The sequence below is a fragment of the Grampus griseus genome (genome assembly GCF_964374135.1).
Source record: "Grampus griseus genome assembly, chromosome: 1".
Taxonomy (NCBI): Eukaryota; Metazoa; Chordata; class Mammalia; order Artiodactyla; family Delphinidae; genus Grampus; species Grampus griseus.
This window is the reverse complement of record NC_139017.1, coordinates 94,404,609-94,414,210: the sequence shown is the minus strand read 5'-3', so window position 1 is coordinate 94,414,210 and position 9,602 is coordinate 94,404,609. Positions and strand designations below refer to the sequence as shown.

The window sequence follows — 9,602 nt, the reverse complement described above, 5'->3', positions numbered from 1 at the left end:
TTTCAGGTTACTTAGCCAAGCAATATGCTCTGTCAAAGAACTATTCCAAGTCAAAGCAAAAAAAAACCCCAAAACCAAAAAAATCCTTAATATGGAACACAGAAAGAGCACTACCCGAATAAAAAATTACTAAAAGAAATAAGATTATGCCCCCCCCCACTTTCCCACTTGGTGACCCGAGTTTGGTTGAATTTAATTTGTGTTTACCTCAGAATACAACCCAAAGTTTAAATTATAAATCACAGCCCTACACAGATTATCTGGACACATCAGTTCTTTTGAGAGCAGCATGTTCCAGAAAGTCTAATACAGCCATGGTGTACTACAGAGTGTTCCTTATGAATGGGGCACAGGACAGGTTAATTAAGGTCACTTAAATCTTCATCTTTTACAGCAGATCAGAACCCAGATGGCTGACTTTCTGCAGGATTTCTGATAGGAATCCAGGAGAGCTGGTTTCAAGTTTCTCATCAGCACTTAAAAGCTGTAACCTTCTTATCCAGACATTGTGATCCACATGAAGTTCACAATGAGTGCAGCAAATCTGAGGTAGTCAACCCTTACGAAGGCTCAGTATCTGAACATAAAAAGATTTTGAAATGACCACTGGCTGCAGTTTTTGTTTTTTTTGTATTTGTAGAGTAATTATGAAAGAACACTGCTGAATCTAGTTCACACATTTATATAACAATGAAAATCCCCCTAAATCCAATACACATAAAGAGCAGTGGTGACACTTTAAACTTCCATAGTGCAGTAGGGCTAATCCCGTATACCGAGCGGTCTGCATCCGTTGTAGATCCAGCAGAGATCAGGTAGATGATGGAAGGCTGTCCGTGGTGGTTAGCTGTGGTCTAGTTACCTTAGAAGGGTTAGCAAACACCATTCCTTAATTGTACTGTGTGGCTGCTTTTCTGATTCTCAAGCACAGCATGCTGGTTGTCTAGCTGAAGTTTAAGGGCCTGGTTTTTTGAAACCTCATCCCTACCTCTAGTTTTGTGTCTTACTACTTCAAAGCTCTTCTCCATTTCTTTATCCCTAAGGGAAAAGAAATGTGATCAGTAAATATTTCTTCTTCACTAGGTTGTTTTGAAAATATCCTTCCTTGAATTAAAAAAAAAAGCCACCCCTTAGAAAAATCTTGAGGAAGGGACAGGAGGGGGAAACTGGTTTATAAATCCTTATCAAAACCATTTTTTAAGGCTTCAGTTGAACAGAAAATATAGAATACTGTACTGAAGCGCTACAGTCCTATTTTCTGTGGTAGCAAATCTGCTGAATACTATTAACTGAAAACCTATTTTGGGACCGACTTCAAGGCAACTGGAAAGTTAACAAGCTGTATAATGACATGGTGATTCCTTCTAAGACTCACTTTTAGCAAATAATAGACAATACATATCTCTTTCTTTATGCATAAAGTAAGGACAACAATTTCCTCATTCAAGTAAAGTTCTACTCATTATTCAAAGACCTCTCCACACTTCTACTTTATGGGAGTGGATCAGATAAAGATGAGTGTGGTGAATCACTGTAGGACAGAGCTGAGGAACAGGTCAAAGTGGAGGTTTAAGTTCAAGCCAGCTGTGCTCTCAAAGAGGCAAAAAGTCTGGGACTTAATTTAAAAGCCACCCTGAAAAATTTCCATTTGATGTAATTTACATTTCTTCCCATATTATTTACTTTGTAAAAAATTCATGTCCCTAAATAAGATGTGGATGTGCCATACGTGGTCATTTCACTCCAGGTAGCATTCATTTTAAATACCTATTCTGGCTTTCTACATGCTTGGCAGTGGACTGCGGGGATGGGAACTGTGTATCACTGTAGATTTCTAGTGGTCCTTGTGGTGCTTTCCTTGCTGTGGTCAACCTGACCCCAAGAGGCCTATACATGCCTCTAGTCATTGTCAGTTCTGGGGTTTCTGTAACAACTACTGGAGCAGGAGATGTTTGTACAGGAGCTGTTTTATTCCAGGTACCTGAAGATGTTTCTACATCACCACCACCACCTCTACCTTCTTCCCGATTATCATCTGGATCTTCTCTTTTTTCATTTTCTTTCTTTTTTTTTTTCTTTTCATTTTAACATCTTTATTGGAGTATAATTGCTTTACAATGGTATGTTAGTTTCAGCTTCACAACAAAATGAATCAGTTATATATATACATATGTTCCCATATCTCTTCCTGCTTGCGTCTCCCTCCCTCCCACCCTCCCTATCGCACCCCTCCAGGCGGTCACAAAGCACCGAGCTGATCTCCCTGTGCTATGTGGCTGCTTCCCACTAGCTATCTACCTTACGTTTGGTAGTGTATATATGTCCATGCCTTTCTCTCGCTTTGTCACAGTTTACCCTTCCCCCTCCCCATATCCTCAAGTCCATTCTCTAGTAAGTCTGTGTCTTTATTCCTGTTTCACCCCTAGGTTTTTCATGACATTTTTTTTCTTAAATTCCATATATATGTGTTAGCATACGGTATTTCTCTCTCTCTTTCTGACTTCATGCTGTATGACAGACTCTAGGTCTATCCACCTCATTACAAATAGCTCAATTTCATCTCTTTTTATGGCTGAGTAATATTCCATTGTATATATGTGCCACATCTTCTTTATCCATTCATCCGATGATGGACACCTAGGTTGTTTCCATCTCTGGGCTATTGTAAATAGAGCTGCAATGAACATTTTGGTACATGACTCTTTTTGAATTTTGGTTTTCTCACGGTATATGCCCAGTAGTGGGATTGCTGGGTCATATGGTAGTTCTATTTGTAGTTTTTTAAGGAACCTCCATACTGTTCTCCACAGTGGCTGTATCAATTTACATTCCCACCAACAGTGTAAGAGGGTTCCCTTTTCTCTACACCTTTTCCAGCATTTATTGTTTGTAGACTTTTTGATGATGGTCATTCTGACTGGTGTGAGATGATATCTCATTGTAGTTTTGATTTGCATTTCTCTAATGATTAGTGATGATGAGCAATCTTTCATGTGTTTGTTGGCAGTCTGTATATCTTCTTTGGAGAAATGTCTATTTAGGTCTTCTGCCCATTTTTGGATTGGGTTGTTTGTTTTTTTGTTATTAAGCTGCATGACCTGCCTATAAATTTTGGAGATTAATCCTTTGTCAGTTGCTTCATTTGCAAATATTTTCTCCCATTCTGAGGGTTGTCTTTTCGTCTTGTTTATGGTTTCCTTTGCTACACAAAAGCTTTTAAGTTTCATTAGGTCCCATTTGTTTATTTTTGTTTTTATTTCCATTTCTCTAGGAGGTGGGTCAAAAAGGACCTTGCTGTGATTTATGTCATAGAGTGTTCTGCCTATGTTTTCTGCTAAGAGTTTGATAGTTTCTAGCCTTACATTTAGGTCTTTAATCTATTTGGAGCTTATTTTTGTGTATGGTGTTAGGGAGTAATCTAATCTCATACTTTTACATGTAGCTGTCCAGTTTTCCCAGCACCACTTATTGAAGAGGCTGTCCTTTCTCCACTGTACATTCCTGCCTCCTTTATCAAAGATAAGGTGACCATATGTGCGTGGATTTATCTCTGGGCTTTCTATCCTGTTCCTGTTTTTGTGCCAGTAACATACTGTCTTGATTACTATAGCTTTGTAGTATAGTCTGAAGTCAGGAAGCCTGATTCCTCCAGCTCCGTTTTTCGTTCTCAAGACTGCTTTGGCTATTCGGGGTCTTTTGTGTTTCCATACAAATTGTGAAATTTGTTGTTCTAGTTCTGTGAAAAATGCCAGTGGTAATTTGATAGGGATTGCATTGAATCTGTAGATTGCTTTGGGTAGTATAGTCATTTTCACAATGTTCATTCTTCCAATCCAAGAACATGGTATATCTCTCCATCTATTTGTATCATCTTTAATTTCTTTCATCAGTGTCTTATAATTTTCTGCATACAGGTCTTTTGTCTCCTTAGGTAGGTTTGTTCCTAGATATTTTATTCTTTTTGTTGCAATGGTAAATGGGAGTGTTTTCTTGATTTCAGTTTCAGATTTTTCATCATTAGTATATAGGAATGCCAGAGATTTCTGTGCATTAATTTTGTATCCTGCTACTTTACCAAATTCATTGATTAGATCTAGTAGTTTTCTGGTAGCATCTTTAGGATTCTCTATGTATAGTATCATGTCATCTGCAAACAGTGACAGCTTTTCTTCTTCTTTTCCGATTTGGATTCCTTTTATTTCCTTTTCTTCTCTGATTGCTGTGGCTAAAACTTCCAAAACTATGTTGAATAACAGTGGTGAGAGTGGGCAACCTTGTCTTGTTCCTGATCTTAGTGGAAATGCTTTCAGTTTTTCACCATTGAGGACGATGTTGGCTGTGGGTTTGTCATATATGGCCTTTATTATGTTGAGGAAAGTTCCCTCTATGCCTACTTTCTGCAGGGTTTTTATCATAAATGGGTGTTGAATTTTGTCAAAAGCTTTCTCTGCATCTATTGAGATGATCATATGGTTTTTCTCCTTCAATTTGTTAATATGGTGTATCACGTTGATTGATTTGCATATATTGAAGAATCCTTTCATTCCTGGAATAAGCCCCACTTGATCATGGTGTATGATCCGTTTAATGTGCTGTTGGATTGTGTTTGCTAGTATTTTGTTGAGGATTTTTGCATCTATGTTCATCAGTGATATTGGCCTGTAGTTTTCTTTCTTTGTGACATCCTTGTCTGGTTTTGGTATCAAGACAATCTGTATCTTTTGGTGGGAGCATTTAGTCCATTTACATTTAAGGTAATTATCGATATGTATGTTCCCATTCCCATTTTCTTAATTGGTTTGGGTACGTTATTGTAGGTCTTTTCCTTCTCTTGTGTTTCTTCCCTAGAGAAGTTCCTTTAGCAGTTGTTGTAGAGCTGGTTTGGTGGTGCTGAACTCTCTCAGCTTTTGCTTGTCTGTAAAGGTTTTAATTTCTCCGTCAAATCTGAATGAGATTCTTGCTGGGTAGAGTAATCTTGGTTGCAGGTTTTTCTCCTTCATCACTTTCAATATGTCCTGCCACTCCCTTCTGGCTTGCAGAGTTTCTGCTGAAAGATCAGCTGTTAACCTTATGGGGATTCCCTTGTGTGTTATTCGTTGTTTTTCCCTTGCTGCTTTTAATATGCTTTCTTTGAATTTAATTTTTGACAGTTTGATTAATATGTGTCTTGGCATATTTCTCCTTGCATTTATCCTGTATGGGACTCTCTGTGCTTCCTGGACTTGAGTAACTATTTCCTTTCCCATATTAGGGAAGTTTTCAACTATAATCTCTTCAAATATTTTCTCAGTCCCTTTCTTTTTCTCTTCTTCTTCTGGAACCCCTATAATTCGAATGTTGGTGCATTTAATGTTGTCCCAGAGGTCTCTGAGACTGTCCTCAGTTCTTTTCATTCTTTTTTCTTTATTCTGCTCTGCAGTAGTTATTTCCACTATTTTGTCTTCCAGGTCACTTATCCGTTCTTCTGCTTCAGTTATTCTGCTATTGATTCCATCTAGAGTATTTTTCATTTCATTTATTGTGTTGTTCATCATTGTTTGTTTCATCTTTAGTTCTTCTAGGTCCTTGTTAAATGTTTCTTGCATTTTGTCTATTCTATTTCCAAGATTTTGGATCATCTTTACTATCATTATTCTGAATTCTTTTTCAGGTAGACTGCCTATTTCCTCTTCATTTGTTAGGTCTGGTGGGTTTTTATCTTGCTCCTTCATCTGCTGTGTGTTTTTGTCTTTTCATTTTGCTTACCTTACTGTGTTTGGGGTCTCCTTTTTGCAGGCTGAAGGTTCGTAGTTCCTGTTGTTTTTAGTGTCTGTCCCCAGTGGCTAAGGTTGGTTCAGTGGGTTGTGTAGGCTTCCTGGTGGAGGGTACTAGTGCCTGTGTTGTGGTGGATGAGGCTGGATCTTGTCTTTCTGGTGGGCAGGTCCACGTCTGTTGGTGTGTTTTGGGGTGTCTGTAGACTTATTATGATTTTGGGCAGCCTCTCTGCTAATGGGTGGGGTTGTGTTCCTGTCTTGCTACACGCCTGTGTGTGTAGGTCGCCAGAGGGCATCTGTTCTTTGCTCAGACAGGACAGGGTTAAAGGAGCCGCTGATTCGGAGGCTCTGGCTCACTCAGGCCGGGGGTAGGGAGGGTCACGGAGTGCAGGGCGAGCCTGCGGCGGCAGAGGCCGGAGTGACATTGCGCCAAGCCTGAGGTGAGCCGTGCGTTCTCCTGGGGAAGTTGTCCCTGGATCCCGGGACCCTGGCAGTGGCGGGCTGCACAGGCTCCCTGGAAGGGGGGCGTGGACAGTGACCTGTGTTCGCACACAGCCTTCTTGGTGGCGGCAGCAGCAGCCCTAGCGTCTCATGTCTGTCTCTGGGGTCTGCACTTTCAGCCGTGGCTCGCGCCCGTCTCTGGAGCTCCTTTAAGCAGCGTTCCTAATCCCCTGTCCTCGCGCACCAGGAAACAAAGAGGGAAGAAAATGTCTCTTGCCTCTCCGCAGGTCCAGACTTTTCCCCGGACTCCCTCCCGGCTAGCCGCGGTGCACTAACGCCCTGCAGGCTGTGTTCACGCCGCCAACCCCAGTCCTCTCCCGGTGCTCCGACTGAAGCCCGAGCCTCAGCTCCCAGCCCCGCCCGCCCCGGCGGGGGAGCAGACAAGCCTCTTGGCTGGTGAGTGGCGGTCGGCCCTGATCCTCTGTGCTGGAATCTCTCCGCTTTGCCCTCCGTACCCCTGTTGCTGTGCTGTCTTCCGCGGCTCCGAAGCTCCCCCCCTCCACCACCCGCAGTCTCCGCCCGCGAAGGGGCTTCCTAGTGTGTGGACACTTTTCCTCCTTCACAGTTCCCTCCCGCTGGTGCAGGACCCATCCCTATCCTTTTGTCCCTGTTTATTTTTTTCTTTTGCCCTACCCAGGTACGTGGGGGGGTTCTTGCCTTTTGGGAGGTCTGAGGTCTTCTGCCAGCGTTCAGTAGGTGTTCTGTAGGAGTTGTTCCACGTGTAGATGTATTTCTGGTGTATCTGTGGGGAGGAAGGTAATCTCCGCATCTTACTCTTCCGCCATCTTCCCGGAAGTCTTCCTCTTTTTTCATTTTCATCTTCTTCCTTTTCACTTATTTGCATTGTTTGAACTCTTAGGCTGCTGTAATCAACCTCTTTTTGCTCAGATTCTTTCCACTCATCTGCATCCTTTGTCACAACCTTGGTGGCAGCTCCGGGGCCCATGGCCTCCCTGCCTGCCGTCCCGCTGTAGCCCAGCCAGGTCCCTGCACCCCATCCTTTTGTCTTTATGTCCATTTGTCTTTATGTCGCTTTTTCATATTCCCATCTCAATTAAGAGAAACTCTCATTCGTGGAGCAATGGCTAAATCTCCACCTCTTTGCTACTTCTAGTCATAGAACTGTGCAAGTATCATGTGATCTGCACCTTGGAGAGATAACCTACCATGAGCTGGAGTCCAGTCCTATGTTGTTCAGGTTAAGAAACTCAGTTGACTCACTAACTAAATCTTGCTTATTAACTGAGGTGCTATGGTTTATGCATTATAATAATGTGAATTTATCCTGTTATTATTTTGAATCAATAGTATGGCATCGTATCAAAGAGACTTTGTTATACTAACATACCAAGTATAGTGTACAGAGTTATAGCAGAGATTTCTAAGACCCCAATGAGTGTAGTATATAGAAAGTACAGTGGATTAGAAATAAGGAGGCCTAACATTCTTATCTGAGTTCTGCTGATATTATCTATGTGTATTTGAGGCTAATTATTTAAATTCTCTGGGCCTTGACAAGAAAGGGAAAAGAACTAGAAGGTACACCCATTCCTTTTTAGAGTATGCTCCAGAATTTGCATGTATCACTTCTGCTCCTGTACCTTTGGCCAGAGCTTAGTCAGTTGGTCACATGTAGCTGGAAAGGAGACTGGAACATGTAGTCTGTAGCTAAAACTTGTAGGATTTTATGACTAAAGGAATTGGACTTTTGAAGGACAACTAACAGTCTTAGTCATTTTCCCCTTTTATTAGGAAAGTAAATGCTCTCTCAGCACCTTCCTTCCTCCCTCACCCCCAGCAGATTTCTGCTTAGGCTGGAATTGGCTCATATGGTCACCTCTAGATGCAAGGAAGCTGAGGAAACAGGAAACAGGATTTACATGATTGGCTTTCACCAAAGGTTTCCAAAATTTCATGGTTCACAGCTCCCTTGGGATCTCAGTAAATATTTTCATGGTGCCAAAAGAAATACGTAAAAGTTCTATTTACAACTTAGTAGCTGTTTGAATAAATTATGCACATAAATTGAAAGAAAAGTAATACCTTTTTCATTCTTAAATAACCATGTGTTGTTAATGGGTATTACCTGTGGGGTATTCCATAGCTTCTCAAACATTGGCGTCAGATTGGATAGTGTCATTTCTCATTCTACATGCTTTTCGTGACATACTTTCTTTGTTTTTTAGTCACAGCAACCACTGAAAATCCAGTTTTGCAATGATATGGCATGGTCTAAAGGTATGTAGTGATCGCATATGAAAACTGTACCCTAAGCTAGTAGTACGTGCTGTCCAACAGATGTTGAGTCCCACTGCGTTTCCCTTGAAAATTAAAATATGCTATTCCCCTGCACCCAGTGAATTTATTCTGGCACCCTTGGAGACTGGGCACACAGTTTGGGAATCATGGGTTTAAACTAATCATCATCCATTTTGTGGGGCTGGACATATTGCTCCCCGTACAAGAATCAGGTTTCTTTTAGAGAAGAAGAGAGAATGGAAATTGTTTAGGAAACTAACAATTTCTGCCTCAGTCGGCCCCAGGCAGACTATATGTTCTTTTAGAACAGAGGGCATGGCTGTTTTTTCATACTGTTTTGTGTGTAGCACAATTCTAGGTACTTAGAAGGAGCTCAGTACATATTTATTAAATGAATGGAGAAATGAAGACTATGTGGTTAACAGTATGGTTGATTCTATCAACCATAGAATGTCAGGTTATAGGAAATTTGTTGTCTGTTGGGTAAGTCTCTATGTAAATTCAAGGGCCTGGACTATGGCTTCCTCATTTATTAAGCTCAGAGCCCAATGATATTGTAGGTGATAGAAAGTGTTGGTTGGATGAATGAGTGAATGTCTCAGTGAGAGCTAGTTCTGTCTCCAAACCCATTACAAAGGAGTTTCATTACACTGATAATGACAAATGCTTATTAGTGAGCTCTCAATATAAATGCCCATGCTGGCTGCTGAGAAAGAAAAATAACCACTCCATCTTATCACTAGAATCTAAGGCTTTCTTTTGTTACCACAGTCACCACTAGAAAAACTGACAAAAAAAGAAAAGCAGAACTTTTCTGAGATATGAGAAGGACTTTTTCTGCAATGGTTTACATTGTCAGGAGCTAAACTGTTTCATAATTCAGGATCATAAAGACTGGAAAGTGACTTTTTAAACAAAAGCCATGAAACTTTATAAGTATGATAGCCATTTGAGCAAAATCTGTCTTTCTCCTCTTTCTTGTCTCAACTCAAATTTATTTTTCTGTGTTTTCATTGTTTTTGCAACAGAGGAAGTCACTGAAGCTCTTTGCCCTTGGCTTCCCTCATAGTAAATTGTATAACTCTGTGA

General features: G+C 40.9%; 1 pseudogene across 1 annotated transcript; it reads right to left on the bottom strand.

Moving 5' to 3' along the window:
• Positions 1-889: 889 nt before the first annotated feature.
• LOC309828153 (protein CDV3 homolog) lies at positions 890-7,272 on the bottom strand (annotated as a pseudogene). Its single transcript has 3 exons — positions 7,029-7,272; positions 1,768-2,044; positions 890-1,038 (listed from the first exon to the last, which is right to left on the bottom strand). The product of its transcript is annotated as a protein CDV3 homolog (transcript).
• Positions 7,273-9,602: the final 2,330 nt, after the last annotated feature.